Here is a 16,428-nt window from a genome sequence, read left to right on the forward strand (position 1 = left end):
AGCTACGCCACTCCATCCTCGACCCACCTCACCGAGCCACGCCCCTCCAGAAGCCCCCGAACGACCTCACCGGGCTCGTCTTCTACCTCGGACCCGCCAGCCATCACCGCCAAATTCGTCGGCTCCGGACCGTCCCCGACCTCGCCGAGCGTTCCATCGTCATCGTCGTGAGCTCCTGCTCCTGCTCCCCCTCTCCGCTCCCTCTCTCGCACGCTGTAGCTGCCGCACCACATCCAACCGCACGCGCCGCCGCCCGCACTCGTCGCCGGTGATGCTCCGGTGACCATTTGGTCCTGGGCATGCACCCAACGCGCTCCCCGCATCGCGTAGAGCCTCTGTGGCACCTCGCCGTGCTCGTTTGCGCACCGCAGCCCCATCCCCACTTGCACCCGAGCTTCGGCCGCCGCCGAGCTCATCGCCGGCGCCAATTCCGGCCGCCCCGACCCCAACCGACTCCACCAGAAGTTGCGGCATGTTCCCAGCTACCCATAGCCACCCTCCGCGGCTCGTTTGGTTGCCGAAACGGCCAAAACCACTCTCGCCGCCGCGTCGGGCTCGCCGGCGGCTAAACGCCGGCGACCGTTGACCCTTGACCGGCGTGGGTTGACCCCACTGCCCGGTTTGACTCTCCCCTCTCTCCCACTGACATGTGGGCCCCTCCCGGCTAACCAGGTTAGTTAGGGTTAATTTTAATTAGGTTAGTTAGTCCAGACACTAACATGCAGGGCCCATAGGTCAGTTTGACCTGGACCAGCCCCTGTTGACTCTGCTGAGGTCAGCATGACGCCATGCTGACGCAATATTCCTTTTCTGGAATTTAGTTTATTTTATAAATAATCAGGAAAATTCCAGAAATAGCTAAAACTTCAATAAATCATAGAAAATTAACCGTAACTCCAAATGAAATAATTTATATATGAAAAATTATCAGAAAAATTCAAGGAATCCATCTGTACCATTTTCATGCATGTTTGAACAATGTTTGTCCTCTGATTTGGACAAAACAAATAAAGGGCATTTAAATAATCATATATGGAGTTGGAATTTGAATCATGTATTCAAACCAACTTCATTTAAATCATAGCTAGGTGCATTAGCCCAAAACACATTCATATTGCCATGTCATAGCATGCATCATATTATGTATTGCATTGATCGTGTTTCTTCTGTGTTTGCCGGTGTTGTTCCCCCTCGGTAGACGTTGTTCCGACGTTGTGATCGTTGACACTGATGAAGACTCAATGCTATCTTCAGAAGTGCCAGGCAAGCAAAACTCCCTTGTTCATTCCGATACAATCCTACTCTCTCGCTCCTGCTCTCTTTTACTGCATTAGGACAACAATGATTCAACTGTTACTTGCTGCGGTAGCTGAACCCCTTTATCCTTTGCATGACCTGTCATTCCACAGTAAATAGATGAAACCCACTAGCATGAGTAGGAGTTGTTTGAGCCCTGATGTGCCTACTCATTCATGCTTGTTTGTCATGCCTGCTACTGCTTAGAGTTGAGTCAGGTCTGATTCATCGGGAATGAATCAGAGGTGTGTGAACATGTCCTACTGTGTGTGAGCTAAGTGTGTGAACACGATTTGGTAAAGGTAGCGGTGAGAGGCCATGTAGGAGTACATGGTGGGTTATCTCATTGAAGTCGTCCTTAGGAACTGAGTTCTGTGTTTGTGATCCATGATTCAGCTACTACCATGCATTGGGCCCTGAAATATGACCCCGCTCGACTTCTTATTCACCCTTGTCCTCTGTCCAGAAGTTGCAAGTAGTTTCTGGTGTTTGTAGTATGCTGGAGGCCGTGGACAGCGCTGACCGTAGGGGTGGGCTGTGATGCGGTAGGCACGTGGCCGGGTATACCGGGCGCCCGTTTGGTGTCACGGAACCCTGTTCACATCGTTTGGGGCTGTGAGCGAAACTCCGGCCGGATCTCCTCATGGATGGAACCCGAATAGGCGATAAACCTGGACTAGAGACTTGAGTGTTTAGGTAGGTCATGGTCTACACCCACGTCGGCTTTCGCTTGAAGTCTGCCGAGCACATGCCGTGTGCAGACGCTAAGTGGTGGAAACAGGTATGAAGAAGTACACCCCTACAGGGTTAATATGATCTATTTGAATAGTCGTGTCCACGGAAAAGGACTTCTGGGTTGCTTATATCAGTTCACAGACAAGTGAAAGTGGATACTCTAAAATACGCAAGATAAGCGTGAGTGCTATGGATGGCGTTCTCGTAGGGAGACGGGAGCGGATCCATAGTGGTGTATTGATATGGTGAATATGTGGACTCATGTGCGCCACCTCAAAAGAGTTACTTGCAGTCGTAGTTTAGGTTAGCCACCGAGTCAAAGCTGGCTTGCTGCAGTTAAACCCCACCATCCCCTTTGTTGATAATGATGCATATGTAGTTAGTTCTGATGTAAGTCTTGCTGGGTACATTTGTACTCACATTGCTTAATTTAGGTTTTTGCAGAGAGACTTCAGTCTCACTAGTAGTTCCACGTGGACTTCGACGTTTAGCTTGTTACCTCAGCTATGATCTTGTGCCTCGGCAGGATTTGATAGATAGTCAGGCTTCTCAGCCTTTTTCATTTGTAGATGTCTGTACTTAGACATGATAGCTTCCGCTTGTGCTTTGATTTGTATGCTCTGAATGTTGGGTCATGAGACCCCTGTTTGTAACATCTCGCTCCTCGGAGCCTAATGAATAAATACTTGAGTCGTAGAGTCATGTTGTGATGCCACGTTGTGTTTGCACATATCGAGCATATTGTGTGTATGTTATTGAAATGCTTGGTATGTGTAGGATCTGACTATCTAGTTGTTTATCTTTAGTAGCCTCTCTTACCGGGAAATGTCTCCTAGTGTTTCCACCGAGCCATGGTAGCTTGCTACTGCTCCGGAACACTTAGGCGGGCCGGCATGTGTCCTTCTTCGTTCCGGTGTATGTCCCTTCGGGGAAATGTCACGCGATGAATACCGGAGTCCTGTTAGCCCGCTACAGCCCGGTTCACCGGAGTCCTGCTAGCCAGTGCTACAGCTTGGATTCACTCGCTGATGACCGACACGTTCGATGCTGGGTCATGGATGCCTGTCCCTGTAAGTTTGTGCCACTTTGGGTTTACGACTAGCCATGTCAGCCCGGGCTCCTTATCATATGGATGCTAGCGACACTATCATATACGTGTGCCAAAAGGCACAAACGGTCCCGGGCAAAGGTAAGGCGACACCCGTGGGAATACCGTGCGTGAGGCCGCAAAGTGATATGAGGTGTTACATGCTAGATCGATGTGGCATTGAGTCGGGGTCCTGACAGCGTTGGTATCAGAGCTTGACTGCCTGTAGGTTCTCCAAGCCAAACTGGTCGAAGTTGAGTCTAGAAATTCTTTAGTTATGTAAGGGAATTGATTGTGGGGTGGAACGTAAGGCTCTTTTTACTCCTTATACCTTATGCCCTTCTGATCTGAGTCAACCTCTTCTCTTCTACGGGGGTTAAGAAAATAGGCTTTCTCTTCTTTCTATCAGGATCACGTGTTACTAATCCGTAGACTTATAAGACTGTTGGATTTAAGCCTCTATTCAGTTCCTACTACTTTTGTATGTTACTGACGATCTCGAAACCTTGATGTTGTGCTTCTGAGTGGTTATGCCACCATTTTTGTGAATGTCTCAAATCTTTTCTGAGCATTTACAGCCGTTATGCTGTCCGAGTCATCCCAGGTTTCTAAATAGTCTGATGCATTTGCAAAATCCCTTCCCTCTGGTTTCGATGTTCCTTTATGCCAACTCAACCACACTAATCGGTGAGTTGAGGTACTTTGTTGCCTTGACATATATGTTGGAGATATTATTATGACCCTAGGTGTCTTAGGGGATCATCTATTGGTTTAGCCATGATTTGTGTCCCAGTGTGTTGCTTCTGGCCTTTATTCCCGAAAGCATCCCGTGATGCTACTTAGTAGTAGGTATTCTATTCCTGAGTTCTTGAACCCGAGATTCACTCTACTTACTTCATGTTGATAGTGTTTTCTAGTTCCTTTAGGATATTAGTAACTTTGCGATAGTCCTCGATGTCCGTGGTATTTCCTTCTTCCAAATACTATGAACAGCTTATGGCAGATGTTTATTGGATCAATAGATCACAATTAGAGTACTCTTGAGGAGTTCTCCATTCATAAATCATAACTCTGCCAGTCCTACCTCTCTGCATGGGTTATCTGGAAGAAATGTTGATCTCGCTCGACATACTAATCTATGCATCCACAACTCAGAAAGTTATATGTTCTTTTGAGTTGTCCCTCTTTAGTTGTCTACTGACCTTTGTCTATCAAATGATAGTCAAGAGTATGCGTGCATTCGTTTATCGAGGCCTATTACTCTTGTGGTCCGTCAAGCCATTCTATCCAGGAATAACTAGGAGAAACAAACTCCAGTACCTTGTCCATTTCTAGGATTGGGTCAAAGCAGTTGTACTCCGTAGATCAAAATACTAATCCAGTTTTTGTTCTGTTCTACCTTGGAGTATTACCATATTTTATATCGGGATTGTTATAGGAATTGCACACCATCCTATGAACTCTTGATACAGTGATACTTCTTGCCATCATTGTTCCTTCCTCGGTTCCTGTGTTATTGTAACCGGAATGCTGACAAGTGAATCATGGTGTGTGAAATCAATACTCCTAGATACTCCGTTGCTTGGTAGTTATATGGACGATAACCTCATTCTTAGCGTGTTGATTATTGAATCGTCACCCTAAGACTGATTGTGCTATCTAGTCCTTATTGCGGTGCACCCTTCGATTGATGAGTTAGGATCTTGTCAAGTCCTCACTCATTTGATCATATCGTCTTGCCCTGAAAAGCAAGATTGTTCTCGATCTTTGTAACATATCGGTGGTTCGTGATTTTCCGAATATCTTCTCGAAAGTATCACCAGGTTGTCACCTGACTGCTATGTTGAGTTCATGATCAAGATGGTTTCCTGTAAACCACTATTTCTCCAAGAACCCGTGTTGGATACCCCTGAGCTAGTTGGTTAAGCTAGACAACAACTTGGAGAGTTGGACGATAAAAGCCTGCCTAACTTAGTTCATTTTCCAAAAGGGATATCTTGTGTTTGTGTGAGTTGAAGAAAGATGATATCTTCAGCGATTGGTCCCTGTGATCAGTTATTGGACCTATTGCCTTATAAAAACTTTGATTTGAGTATGGGTTATCGTCAAATCAAATCAGAACCAATGATGTTCGTAATGTTGTCTTACTCGTGGATTTTCCTCGAGCATACACCATTATATTCTTTGGGTCTGACCAGTGCTATCACCTGTTCACATAATTAGGGAATTCCATCTTCACGGGAATCTGGATGAATTATTGTTGAGCCCATCGACAACATCCTTGTCTTCTCCATAATTTTGCTGAACATTAAGCTAGTGTTGGAAACTTTCGAAAGCATTTTCTTCATGCTAGCTCATGAAGTACTTGTTTGATGAAAGGAGTGACTTCCTCTTATACACGTGCATTTGGTGAAAGTTGCCGCCGTGAATTTGAGAAAGTTAGTTCTGCTTCCTCTGGAATCATCCCAAGTCAGTCATACACATGTGCGAAGTATTCTGTGGTTTGGAGATTTGCAACCTTCATTCCATATGTGTTCCGAGCACACCAAGCCACTGATTGATTTGTTCAAGGAAAAGGAGTTGCTATGCAAATACTAGTTCATGCACAAGATTCCTATATCCTCAATGATGGTTCCCTACCAGAACTCGGTAGTGTTTTATTGTAAGACTACCATGTGATCATGTTTGCCTGGAACAGCGTGCTCACACGTGCGTAGCAGAACCAGCTCATGCTTTGGAGCTTGCTATCATAGTTCATTTCCCGAGAATCTCGCAACATTATCTCGTCGAATTGTGTTGCAAACTTTCATTTTTCTTCCTAGACTCGATGAGTCTGGAATATCCTAACACCAACCAGATCTGAATCTCAGGCAGATATGATGGTTGGAGCATTTCCCAAGAACTATAATATTGGTCCCTCGATAACCAGTAAAGTGGATGTCGTGGCCAACACACCCAGCCGGAAGACCTGTTATTATAATATCTTGATTGAGGAAGTTGGCCACCTCCCCATAGGGATTTCGTAGGATTTACTCCCTAGTTGCCCCTATGGATTTCTGTGTTCCGAAGTCTGACCTTTTTACTTGATGTTCTAGATACCAAACCATTGCAATGAATGGGATACGCTAGCACATCAAGGAGAACATTAGAAGCGGAGTGCTAAATGTCTCTCGGTCGATCATCCAGATTTTGTTTCCTTGGCCTCGCTAAGGTGAAATCTGAGAAGGTGTTATCTTCCTTTGCATCTACATCAACCATCATTAGCCATCATGGTAGTAAGTTGTGTTGCCAGGATCCTTGACACGGATATTGGTAAAACCTTGATGATTATGGAAATGCTCAAGTTCTTGAGAGCACGCGCAAGTGCTAGGTTTAATCGTCGGCATTAACTGTATAGTGCTCTCAGTTTCCTCGATTATGCTATAACCTCCAAACAGTGAATTCACTCTCTATTGTTGGGTTCTTCCCCAGTTACCAGAATCATTCCTAGCATTTGATTTTGTTCCCAGCTTGCACCGCCAATGTGCCATTCTACCATGGGTCTCTTCCATTACGTTGTCTTCAATAAGGTAATCCACATCATCCAAGTCCGAGTATACCATTCTACCGAACCCCTCCAAACGATCACTCAAGAATTGCCTTAGGCTGGTATAAAGAGTTTCAATGATGTAGGAATCAAAAGTAATTCTTTTTGCCACCTAAGGGGATATATCTACGAGTCACCATCCCTAAGGTGTCTCGTTGTGGTATCATGGCAACTCAACTCCTCGCTACGTTGACAACCGTTCACCACCCTCTTAGGTGTGGAATTGTTGTCTACCTAGTGAACCCTCGTCATCTGTTCCACTCCATCCCTCTAGATGTGTGCTTCGTCTCTCAACTCGAGAGATGTTGCCATGTCTCATTTCGTGAGTTAATCCTGAGTTATTCGACCTTCGAGAAGAACGATTCTTTTAGGGTCTTTCCTTTCCTCTCGTTGTCATGTTAGTTGGACTTCTCAGAGGAAGACTTTGAGTCAAAGATGGTGATTGAATCAACGTTCATTTGAAGTGCAATCTGGATCGTGAAGATTGAGCTAGTTTGTGTTCCCCCTTCACCTTACCCTACGCTTGAATCTCGGGACGAGATTCTTGTTTAGTGGGGGTGAGTTGTCACATCCCTAGTTCTGGCCTGACCTATGCTTGCTTCCATCTGTGCATCATGCTTAAATTTTTGAAACTTGAACTGAGGAATTTGGAAGCCTCAAAAATTTAAATAAAAGAAGGGCAAAAACCCTAAAATCTCATTCATTGTTCCAAAATGCTTTTCTTAGATGTTTAATATTGTTGGCAAGGGTTTTGATCCAAACCAAAAATAATGAACATTTTAAAAGGATTTATTTTTGGGACTTTGAATTTAAATCATTAGCTATTTGAATTTGAATTATATTCATATAATTAGAATATAATTTCAAATACCCCTGAAATATTTTATGAGCTTTTGGAAAAGTCCATCTAGCAAATAAAAATATTCAGAGGAGTTTTTGGCATTGTTTGAATTTGTTTAAATTCAAAACAATGCCAAAACAAATTTAAAAAAATAGAAAACAGAAATATAAAAAAAAGAGAGAGAGAACCCACCTGGACTTACCTGCCACTCACCTCTCAGCCTAGCCGGCCCAGCCCACCAGGCGTCCCCCCCTGTCGTCTTCCTCCCCTCGCCCCGAAGCAGCTCGGTGGCGAGCGCCGACGCCGCCCCGGCCACCTCCTGCTTGCCGCTTCGCCCTGGCCTCCTCAGGTGACGCCACGAAGCCCCCTCACTCCTCTCTCTCACTCTCTCCCGACCCCTTCTCCCTTCTCTGCTCTCCCCCCCCCCTCTCGCGCCCGAGCGCGCTCGTCGCCGCCGTCCACTACCACCACGGCCACCGGGCCTCCCTCGCTTCCCCGACTAGCCCACAAGCTCCGCCACTCCATCCTTGACCCACCTCACCGAGCCACGCCCCTCCAGAAGCCCCCGAACGACCTCACCGGGCTCGTCTTCTACCTCGGACCCACCGGCCATCACCGTCAAATTCGTCGGCTCCGGACCGTCCCCGACCACGCCGAGCGTTCCGTCGTCATCGCCGTGAGCTCCTGCTCCTGCTCCCCCTCTCCGCTACCTCTCTCCCACGTTGTAGCTGCCGCACCACATCCAACCGCACGCGTCGCCGCCCGCACTCGTCGCTGGTGATGCTCCGGTGACCATTTGGTCCTGGGCATGCGCCCAACACGCTCCCCGCATCGCGTAGAGCCGCCGTGGCACCTCGCCGCGCTCGTTTGCGCACCGCAGCTCCATCCCCACTTGCACCCGAGCTTCGGCCGCCGCCGAGCTCGTCGCCGGCGCCGATTCCGGCCGCCCCGACCCCAACCGACTCCACCAGAAGTTGCGGCATGTTCCCAGCTACCCATAGCCACCCTCCACGGCTCGTTTGGTTGCCGAAACGGCCAAAACCACTCTCGCCGCCGCGTCGGGCTCGCCGGCGGCTAAACGCCGGCGGCCGTTGACCCTTGACCGGCGTGGGTTGACCCCACTGCCCGGTTTGACTCTCCCCTCTCTCCCACTGACATGCGGGCCCCGCCCGGCTAACCAAGTTAGTTAGGGTTAATTTTAATTAGGTTAGTTAGTCCAGACACTGACACGCAGGGCCCACAGGTCAGTTTGACCCGGACCAGCCCCTGTTGACTCTGCTGAGGTCAGCATGACGCCATGCTGACGCAATATTCCTTTTCTGGAATTTAGTTTATTTTATAAATAATCAGGAAAATTCCAGAAATAGCAAAACTACAATAAATCATAGAAAATTAACCGTAACTCCAAATGAAATAATTTATATATGAAAAATTATCAGAAAAATTCAAGGAATCCATCTGTACCATTTTCATGCATGTTTGAACAATGTTTGTCCTCTGATTTGGACAAAACAAATAAAGGGCATTTAAATAATCATATATGGAGTTGGAATTTGAATCATGTATTCAAACCAACTTCATTTAAATCATAGCTAGGTGCATTAGCCCAAAACACATTCATATTGCCATGTCATAGCATGCATCATATTGTGCATTGCATTGATCATGTTACTTCTGTGTTTGCCGGTGTTGTTCCCCCTCGGTAGACGTTGTTCCGACGTTGTGATCGTTGACACTGATGAAGACTCAATGCTATCTTCAGAAGTGCCAGGCAAGCAAAACCCCCTTGTTCATTCCGATACAATCCTACTCTCTCGCTCCTGCTCTCTTTTACTGCATTAGGACAACAACGATTCAACTGTTACTTGCTGCGGTAGCTGAACCCCTTTATCCTTTGCATGACCTGTCATTCCACAGTAAATAGATGAAACCCACTAGCATGAGTAGGAGTTGTTTGAGCCCTGATGTGCCTACTCATTCATGCTTGTTTGTCATGCCTGCTACTGCTTAGAGTTGAGTCAGGTCTGATTCATCGGGGATGAATCAGAGGTGTGTGAACATGTCCTACTGTGTGTGAGCTAAGTGTGTGAACACGATTTGTTAAAGTTAGCGCTGAGAGGCCATGTAGGAGTACATGGTGGTTGTCTCATTGAAGCCGTCCTTAGGAACTGAGTTCTGTGTTTGTGATCCATGATTCAGCTACTACCATGCATTGGGCCCTGAAATATGACCCCGCTCGACTTCTTATTCACCCTTGTCCTCTGTCCAGGAGTTGCAAGTAGTTTCTGGTGTTTGTAGTATGCTGGAGGCCTTGGACAGCGCTGACCGTAGGGGTGGGCTGTGATGCGGTAGGCACATGGCCGGGTATACCGGGCGCCCGTTTGGTGTCACGGAACCCTGTTCACATCGTTTGGGGCTGTGAGCGAAACTCCGGCCGGATCTCCTCATGGATGGAACCCGAATAGGCGATAAACCTAGACTAGAGACTTGAGTGTTTAGGTAGGTCGTGGTCTACACCCACGTCGACTTTCGCTTGAAGTCTGCCGAGCACATGTCGTGTGCAGACGCTAAGTGGTGGAAACATGTATGAAGAAGTACACCCCTGCAGGGTTAATATGATCTATTCGAATAGCCGTGTCCGCGGAAAACGACTTCTGGGTTGCTTATATCAGTTCATAGACAAGTGAAAGTGGATACTCTAAAATACGCAAGATAAGCGTGAGTGCTATGGATGGCGTTCTCGTAGGGAGACGGGAGCGGATCCATAGTGGTGTATTGATATGGTGAATATGTGGACTCGTGTGCGCCACCTCAAAAGAGTTACTTGCAGTCGTAGTTTAGGTTAGCCACCGAGTCAAAGCTGGCTTGCTGCAGTTAAACCCCACCATCCCCTTTGTTGATAATGATGCATATGTAGTTAGTTCTGATGTAAGTCTTGCTGGGTACATTTGTACTCACGTTGCTTAATTTATGTTTTTGCAGAGAGACTTCAGTCTCACTAGTAGTTCCACGTGGACTTCGATGTTTAGCTTGTTACCTCAGCTACGATCTTGTGCCTCGGCAGGATTTGGTAGATAGTCAGGCTTCTCAGCCTTTTTCATTTATCGATGTCTGTACTCAGACATGATAGCTTCCGCTTGTGCTTTGATTTGTATGCTCTGAATGTTGGGTCATGAGACCCCTGTTTGTAACATCTCGCTTCTCGGAGCCTAATGAATAAATACTTGAGTCGTAGAGTCATGTTGTGATGCCACGTTGTGTTTGCACATATCGAGCATATTGTGTGTATGTTATTGAAATGCTTGGTATGTGTAGGATCTGACTATCTAGTTGTTTATCTTTAGTAGCCTCTCTTACCGGGAAATGTCTCCTAGTGTTTCCACCGAGCCATGGTAGCTTGCTACTGCTCCGGAACACTTAGGCTGGCCGGCATGTGTCCTTCTTCGTTCCGGTGTCTGTCCCTTCGGGGAAATGTCACGCGATGAATACCGGAGTCCTGTTAGCCCGCTACAGCCCGGTTCACCGGAGTCCTGCTAGCCAGTGCTACAGCCTGGATTCACTCGCTGATGACCGACACGTTCGATGCTGGGTCATGGATGCATGTCCCTGTAAGTTTGTGCCACTTTGGGTTTACGACTAGCCATGTCAGCCCGGGCTCCTTATCATATGGATGCTAGCGACACTATCATATATGTGTGCCAAAAGGCGCAAACGGCCCGGTTAAAGGTAAGGCGACACCCGTGGGAATACCGTGCGTGAGGCCGCAAAGTGATATGAGGTGTTACATGCTAGATCGATGTGGCATTGAGTCGGGGTCCTGACACCCGTCGCAGTCACCTCAACCTTCTGTGGATTTACATCGTCCTATCAACACTAATGATATACAACTTATGCCAGTTTATATTGCAGTCAAATACGGGGAATCTCAAGCCAACTCCTTGAGTCATCTTAAGACTCGGGGGCTATGATGATATGACGCAGCAAGTCTTGCCAGTCTCAGCAAATTCTAGTGCCCTAGGATGTTGAAGGGAAACCCGGTCCCAGAGGCTATTGCTATATTGATGAAAATTTAAAGGCCGTTAGAAAATTTCCAGCTTAGAAAGGATATGACAGTTACAAAATCCTGGCTTAAGGAAGAAGTTCCGGGTCATCAAAAAGGATTCTAGTTTAAAATCCGGCTCAAGGGCAGTCAGTCTCACTGAAGCTCTCAATTATCTGGTTTACAATCCGGTTCAAGGGAAATCTGTTCTCCCACAAAGCTATGACGCTCTGAAATCCAGTTTACGAATGTCCAGTTTAAAAAGAATTGACTTCTCGCAAGTTCGAGTTTAAAGGCCGTCAGAAAAATTCCGGCTGACATTATATATTCCAGTTTAAGGTCCGGTTCAAGGGAAAGATGTCTCGCATAAAGCCCTGACGCTCTCAATATCCAGTTCAAAATCCCGGTTCAAGAAGAATTTATCTCTTTCAAAAAAGTTAAAGGTTGCCGAAAAGGACCTGCTGCCATGATGCACGGTTCAAACATGGGTATCCCACCTTATTGGCTTATCATATTATTGATCACATGGGGGCTTCAGCTGACAAAGCAGAGTTCTGTCCATTAATCCAGCTATCACGCCATAACAAAGCTTGGGAGCTTCACACCCAAGCGGCCAAAGAGAGTCTTGTTGCTATGCACAGCTCAAACATAGGCACCCATTGAGCACAGCTCACAAAGTTACTTGGGGGCTCTTTGTGCACTGCAACAAATAGTTTGGAAGGACCCTTCTAATATGCTATCAAGCACGGCTTGGAAGCCTGGTGTATTCACCTAAAACCCTGGGTTAACCTGCCTTCATCAAGTAAGCCAGTCCTTTCCAGGTAATCCTGGCATGACCCTCCGAACGTTTGACAAGTCAATCTTATATAGACCCTGAACTTGTCAAATTTAAAACGACGATTGGTTAGTTGGAGGCCCATCTTAAAAGGCTTTGCGAAATGGTTTAACTTAGTGGCCTGGCAGCCCATGAAAAGCCTCGAATTTGGGCCTGGCAGCCCTTGAAAAGCCTCGACTACACGGTTTTATTTGCCTTTGTCAAGATTTTCTCTTTTGCTAAGTTTTTATGTTGAACCAATGTCTATTGACCCGGCATGGCTATCAGTCATCGAATTAACCCTGTGTTTGTTATCCCGGCTTGGCTTTCAACTACAAGTTGACAGACCACATTCAATTTTAAACCAGTGTTTATTAACCCGGTCTGGCATTGACTATAAGTCGTTAGGATGATCATCCAGTGTTTATCATAACCCAGCACGGTTTTATTACAAACCGGCAAAATATGACAGGGGTTATCATACTCAAAATTTGGGTTATCACCCTTACTACAAAAAGTTGGTAAACCAACGATGTGATTCAATGTCACAGGTATGATATATTTCATATTTGATTATTCTTAAAGTGCAGCCTTGGTTATAAACCCGGATTATATGTTGAGCATTATGACCCGTCCGACGATAAACCGCCAGGACATTTTTAAACTTGTTATATGCAGAAACAGGTTGAATAAAGCATAATCACCGGCGTTTATTAAGCCGGCCTGGCTTTAAGATGATAAGTCTCCAGTATAGAATGATAAATTATCCGGTATTTATTAACCCGGCCTGGCTTTGGACTATAAGTCGCCAGTATATATTTGGATTGCGCCATTGGAATTATGCCCTCATAAATCATTGGATATATTATTCAAGTCTTTAAATAGCCAACATGGCTGGATTTTTATTATGGTTGTCAATAACCAGTATTATGATCAAGGTTTTCAAAGTCGCTTTGGCGCAATGGCTATCATATTATCAATGGATATGATTTATTCTACAATTCAAGGAATAGTCCCGAGTCGCTGCAGGCTTACAACCCGGCACTTGGGGGCTACATTATTCAAATTGAGATTGCATCAAATATGCAAGTCTCATGTCGCTGCAAGCATGCACCATGACACTTGGGGGCTAATGCAAAGTCATTTTTTGCTCATCTTATTGAAGACCCAACTCACCACATTATAATGAGTCGGCCCTTGGGGGCTACCAATTGCCTCTGTCAAAAATTTAAGGTACAAACCTTTTTATCCATTACATTGAAGGTCCACTCCTCAGTTGATAAAGCAAAAGGCTCTTAACTTTGTGGACGTGAATTCAAGCCCCATGATGGGGGTTACATCATATGATGTTATTTTCATTGAAGTATATATAAAAATTCCCTGCAAAATATTATCTTACTGAGACGACCCTTGGGGGCTACACGTTGCTATTCAAAGTTTACAAGATTATATTTACAAATTCCCTGCCCATTATTGCATAATGACCCGGCCATTGGGGGACACTGGTTAGAGTTTTTATGAGCATCAGGCAATTACAAGTCCCAGGTTGCTGCAAGCATGATAACCCGACACTTGGGGGCTACATATGTGGAATACTCAATTCTGACTAGTGATTGAGATGAACAACCTGGATTTCTTAAAGATTGTGATATTTATATTGAAGCAAGTCTTAAGATGTTGCTATGCTACCTTCTTAAGACTTGGGGGCTACAAGTGATAGGTATATAAGAGGTATATTTTCAAGCTGGATGTTAACTACAAGTATGACCCGGTGCTATCAATATTCATAAACCGGTGATCTTGGCAATGATAAACCGGCAAGTTCTACGTCCTTAAACTGGCTGAAGATCAGATGAGTATTTCAGAGACCAATATTGTTTTTAAGCATTAGGAGCTGAATCAAAGGAGTTATTCTTCACAATATATTTTTCTATGATAAACCAATGTCAGCAAGTTGATTATGAAGCTAGCCTATTAAACCAGATTTTCTAGAAGGAAGAAATGACAAGGATTTAAGGATGATCAAGCGTCGGTTTATAAGAATCTTAACCCGAAGCATAAGCCGCCAAGTTTGTTCTTCTGTTTATTTTACAGGATCAGTTTAACATGGATGAATCCAAATTAAACCGGGGGCTAATGTCGGGGATATATCCTGCGGTATGAACGGGCCAGAAATATGATCCGGCCGGACTTGGCGGTTTACTTGAGACCCGGTTTACACTCGGCGATTCATTGGTGACCCACCCTGACCAGACAGTTTACAAGCAACCTACCTAGACGTTATGACTCACTAGTAACCCGGCGGGCGGGACATACGGAAGAGAAGGCCCAAGGCCCAAAAGGTCGGCTTATGTTAATAGTGGGCCGATTTATGAGGAAAGCACAAGGAATATTCTCCTACAAAGGAAGCAAGACTAGTACTCCACTTGTAATAGAGTAATCCTAACCCTACTAGGACTAGTCATGTAACTCACCCCTTCAACATATATAAGGAGGGGCAGGGCTCCCCAAAGGGGGACAGGCAACAAGCAATAATCTCTAGGGCTAGACACAATTAGGAGAGTTGGTTTACGGCGACTCCCCATGAGCATAATGAGATCTAGCCTCAAACAGCATGTAGGGTTATTACCAGATGATGTTTCCCGGGGCCCGAAGCTGTCTAAATCCTTGTCTTGTGTTGCGTCTCTCGATTCCACTCAACCCCTCTCAAGCTATCACATAGATGCATTGGCCTCACGACCATGTCCTGATACTAAGGACATCTGACGTGTTAATTCCACGACAGTACTGCTAGAGAACACCGGCGGATTTAACCTCAGAAATGGGCTAGGTTGTCAACGGGGGGTGGTGGTGGTGGGTGGTTGTTGTAGTTGCCCTGGTTCTGGTTCTGAACTACCATCTGGATCAAGGCATTCTGCTGCTGGATCAACTGAGTGAGCTCTGATGGGAACACAAATCTGGTGTCACGTCTCGGAGGCAGTTGACGGGTTAGAAGGGGTGAGAAAATAGAATAGAATAAGGTCTAAGAGAGATTTCACTACCCATATGCACATGAGGAAAATTCAACCAATTCACTTCATTCTATATCAAACAAGATTCACACAAAACGGTCTAAACTACGATTACAAAATGATTGACGCCACTACTTGGAAGAATACTACTAGTAACATGGTGGTCGTCTAGAAATTTTGATCGGTGGATGACTCCATGATATCTGCTCCAGCTTCATCTACGTAGTCGTCAACACTGTCATCATTTGCATCATTGTCCGTGTTTGTGTCATCCAAGATGATGTAGTCCTCCGAACGGATCTCCACTTCAGGTTCTCGCTTATGGTTCTCCACGGGTAGTCCTAGTTTCCTCTTCAGGTCTTCATGCTTCTCTAGTAGTATAGCAATTTCTTCCTCATATTCATCACGTGTTGACTTAAGTTCCTCTTCTATCTCGATATTCTTCTTCATCAGCTTCTTGATTTTCTTCACGTTGAAGCACAGGTAATTCTCGTATCGGCGAATGTGATCACCCATCTCCTGAATGTATGCTGCAATTGATCCATCCTTCCTGCTATGAATCATCACCCATTCCTTGTCTCGGCGTCCACCTATTTGATGGATGGTGTTTGCCAGCTCCTTGTGGTACACTTCACATATGCGTCCAAAAGTGATGTGGGCTGCCATGCTCTTTTCCAAACTCCAACTTGGTGCATCCAGGTAGAAGTCAATGGGCTCCGTTGTTGGCGCAAACGTCCTCACAAGTACCCAAACATTGATCTTCCAGCGCTCCTCTTCCGGTAAAGTTGCAGAGAAAGTCCCAGTGAAGCTTGGTAGTCCGATGTTCAGGTACTTGGTGACTTCCTTCAAGAGTCGTCCGAAAGGGGTGTCATCATCTGACTGGGTGAACTTGTTCCTGGGGTCCGCCATCTATAGAGTAGAAATAGAGGAGAATTAGAAATGAGCGAAGAAGAGTGATCCTGTGGCTTTTCCTAGTGGTCGCGTCCTACAGTCAGCGTGGGCTTTGATACCATCTTGTA

Source organism: Triticum aestivum, chromosome 6B (assembly GCF_018294505.1).
Source record: "Triticum aestivum cultivar Chinese Spring chromosome 6B, IWGSC CS RefSeq v2.1, whole genome shotgun sequence".
Classification (NCBI taxonomy): Eukaryota; Viridiplantae; Streptophyta; class Magnoliopsida; order Poales; family Poaceae; genus Triticum; species Triticum aestivum.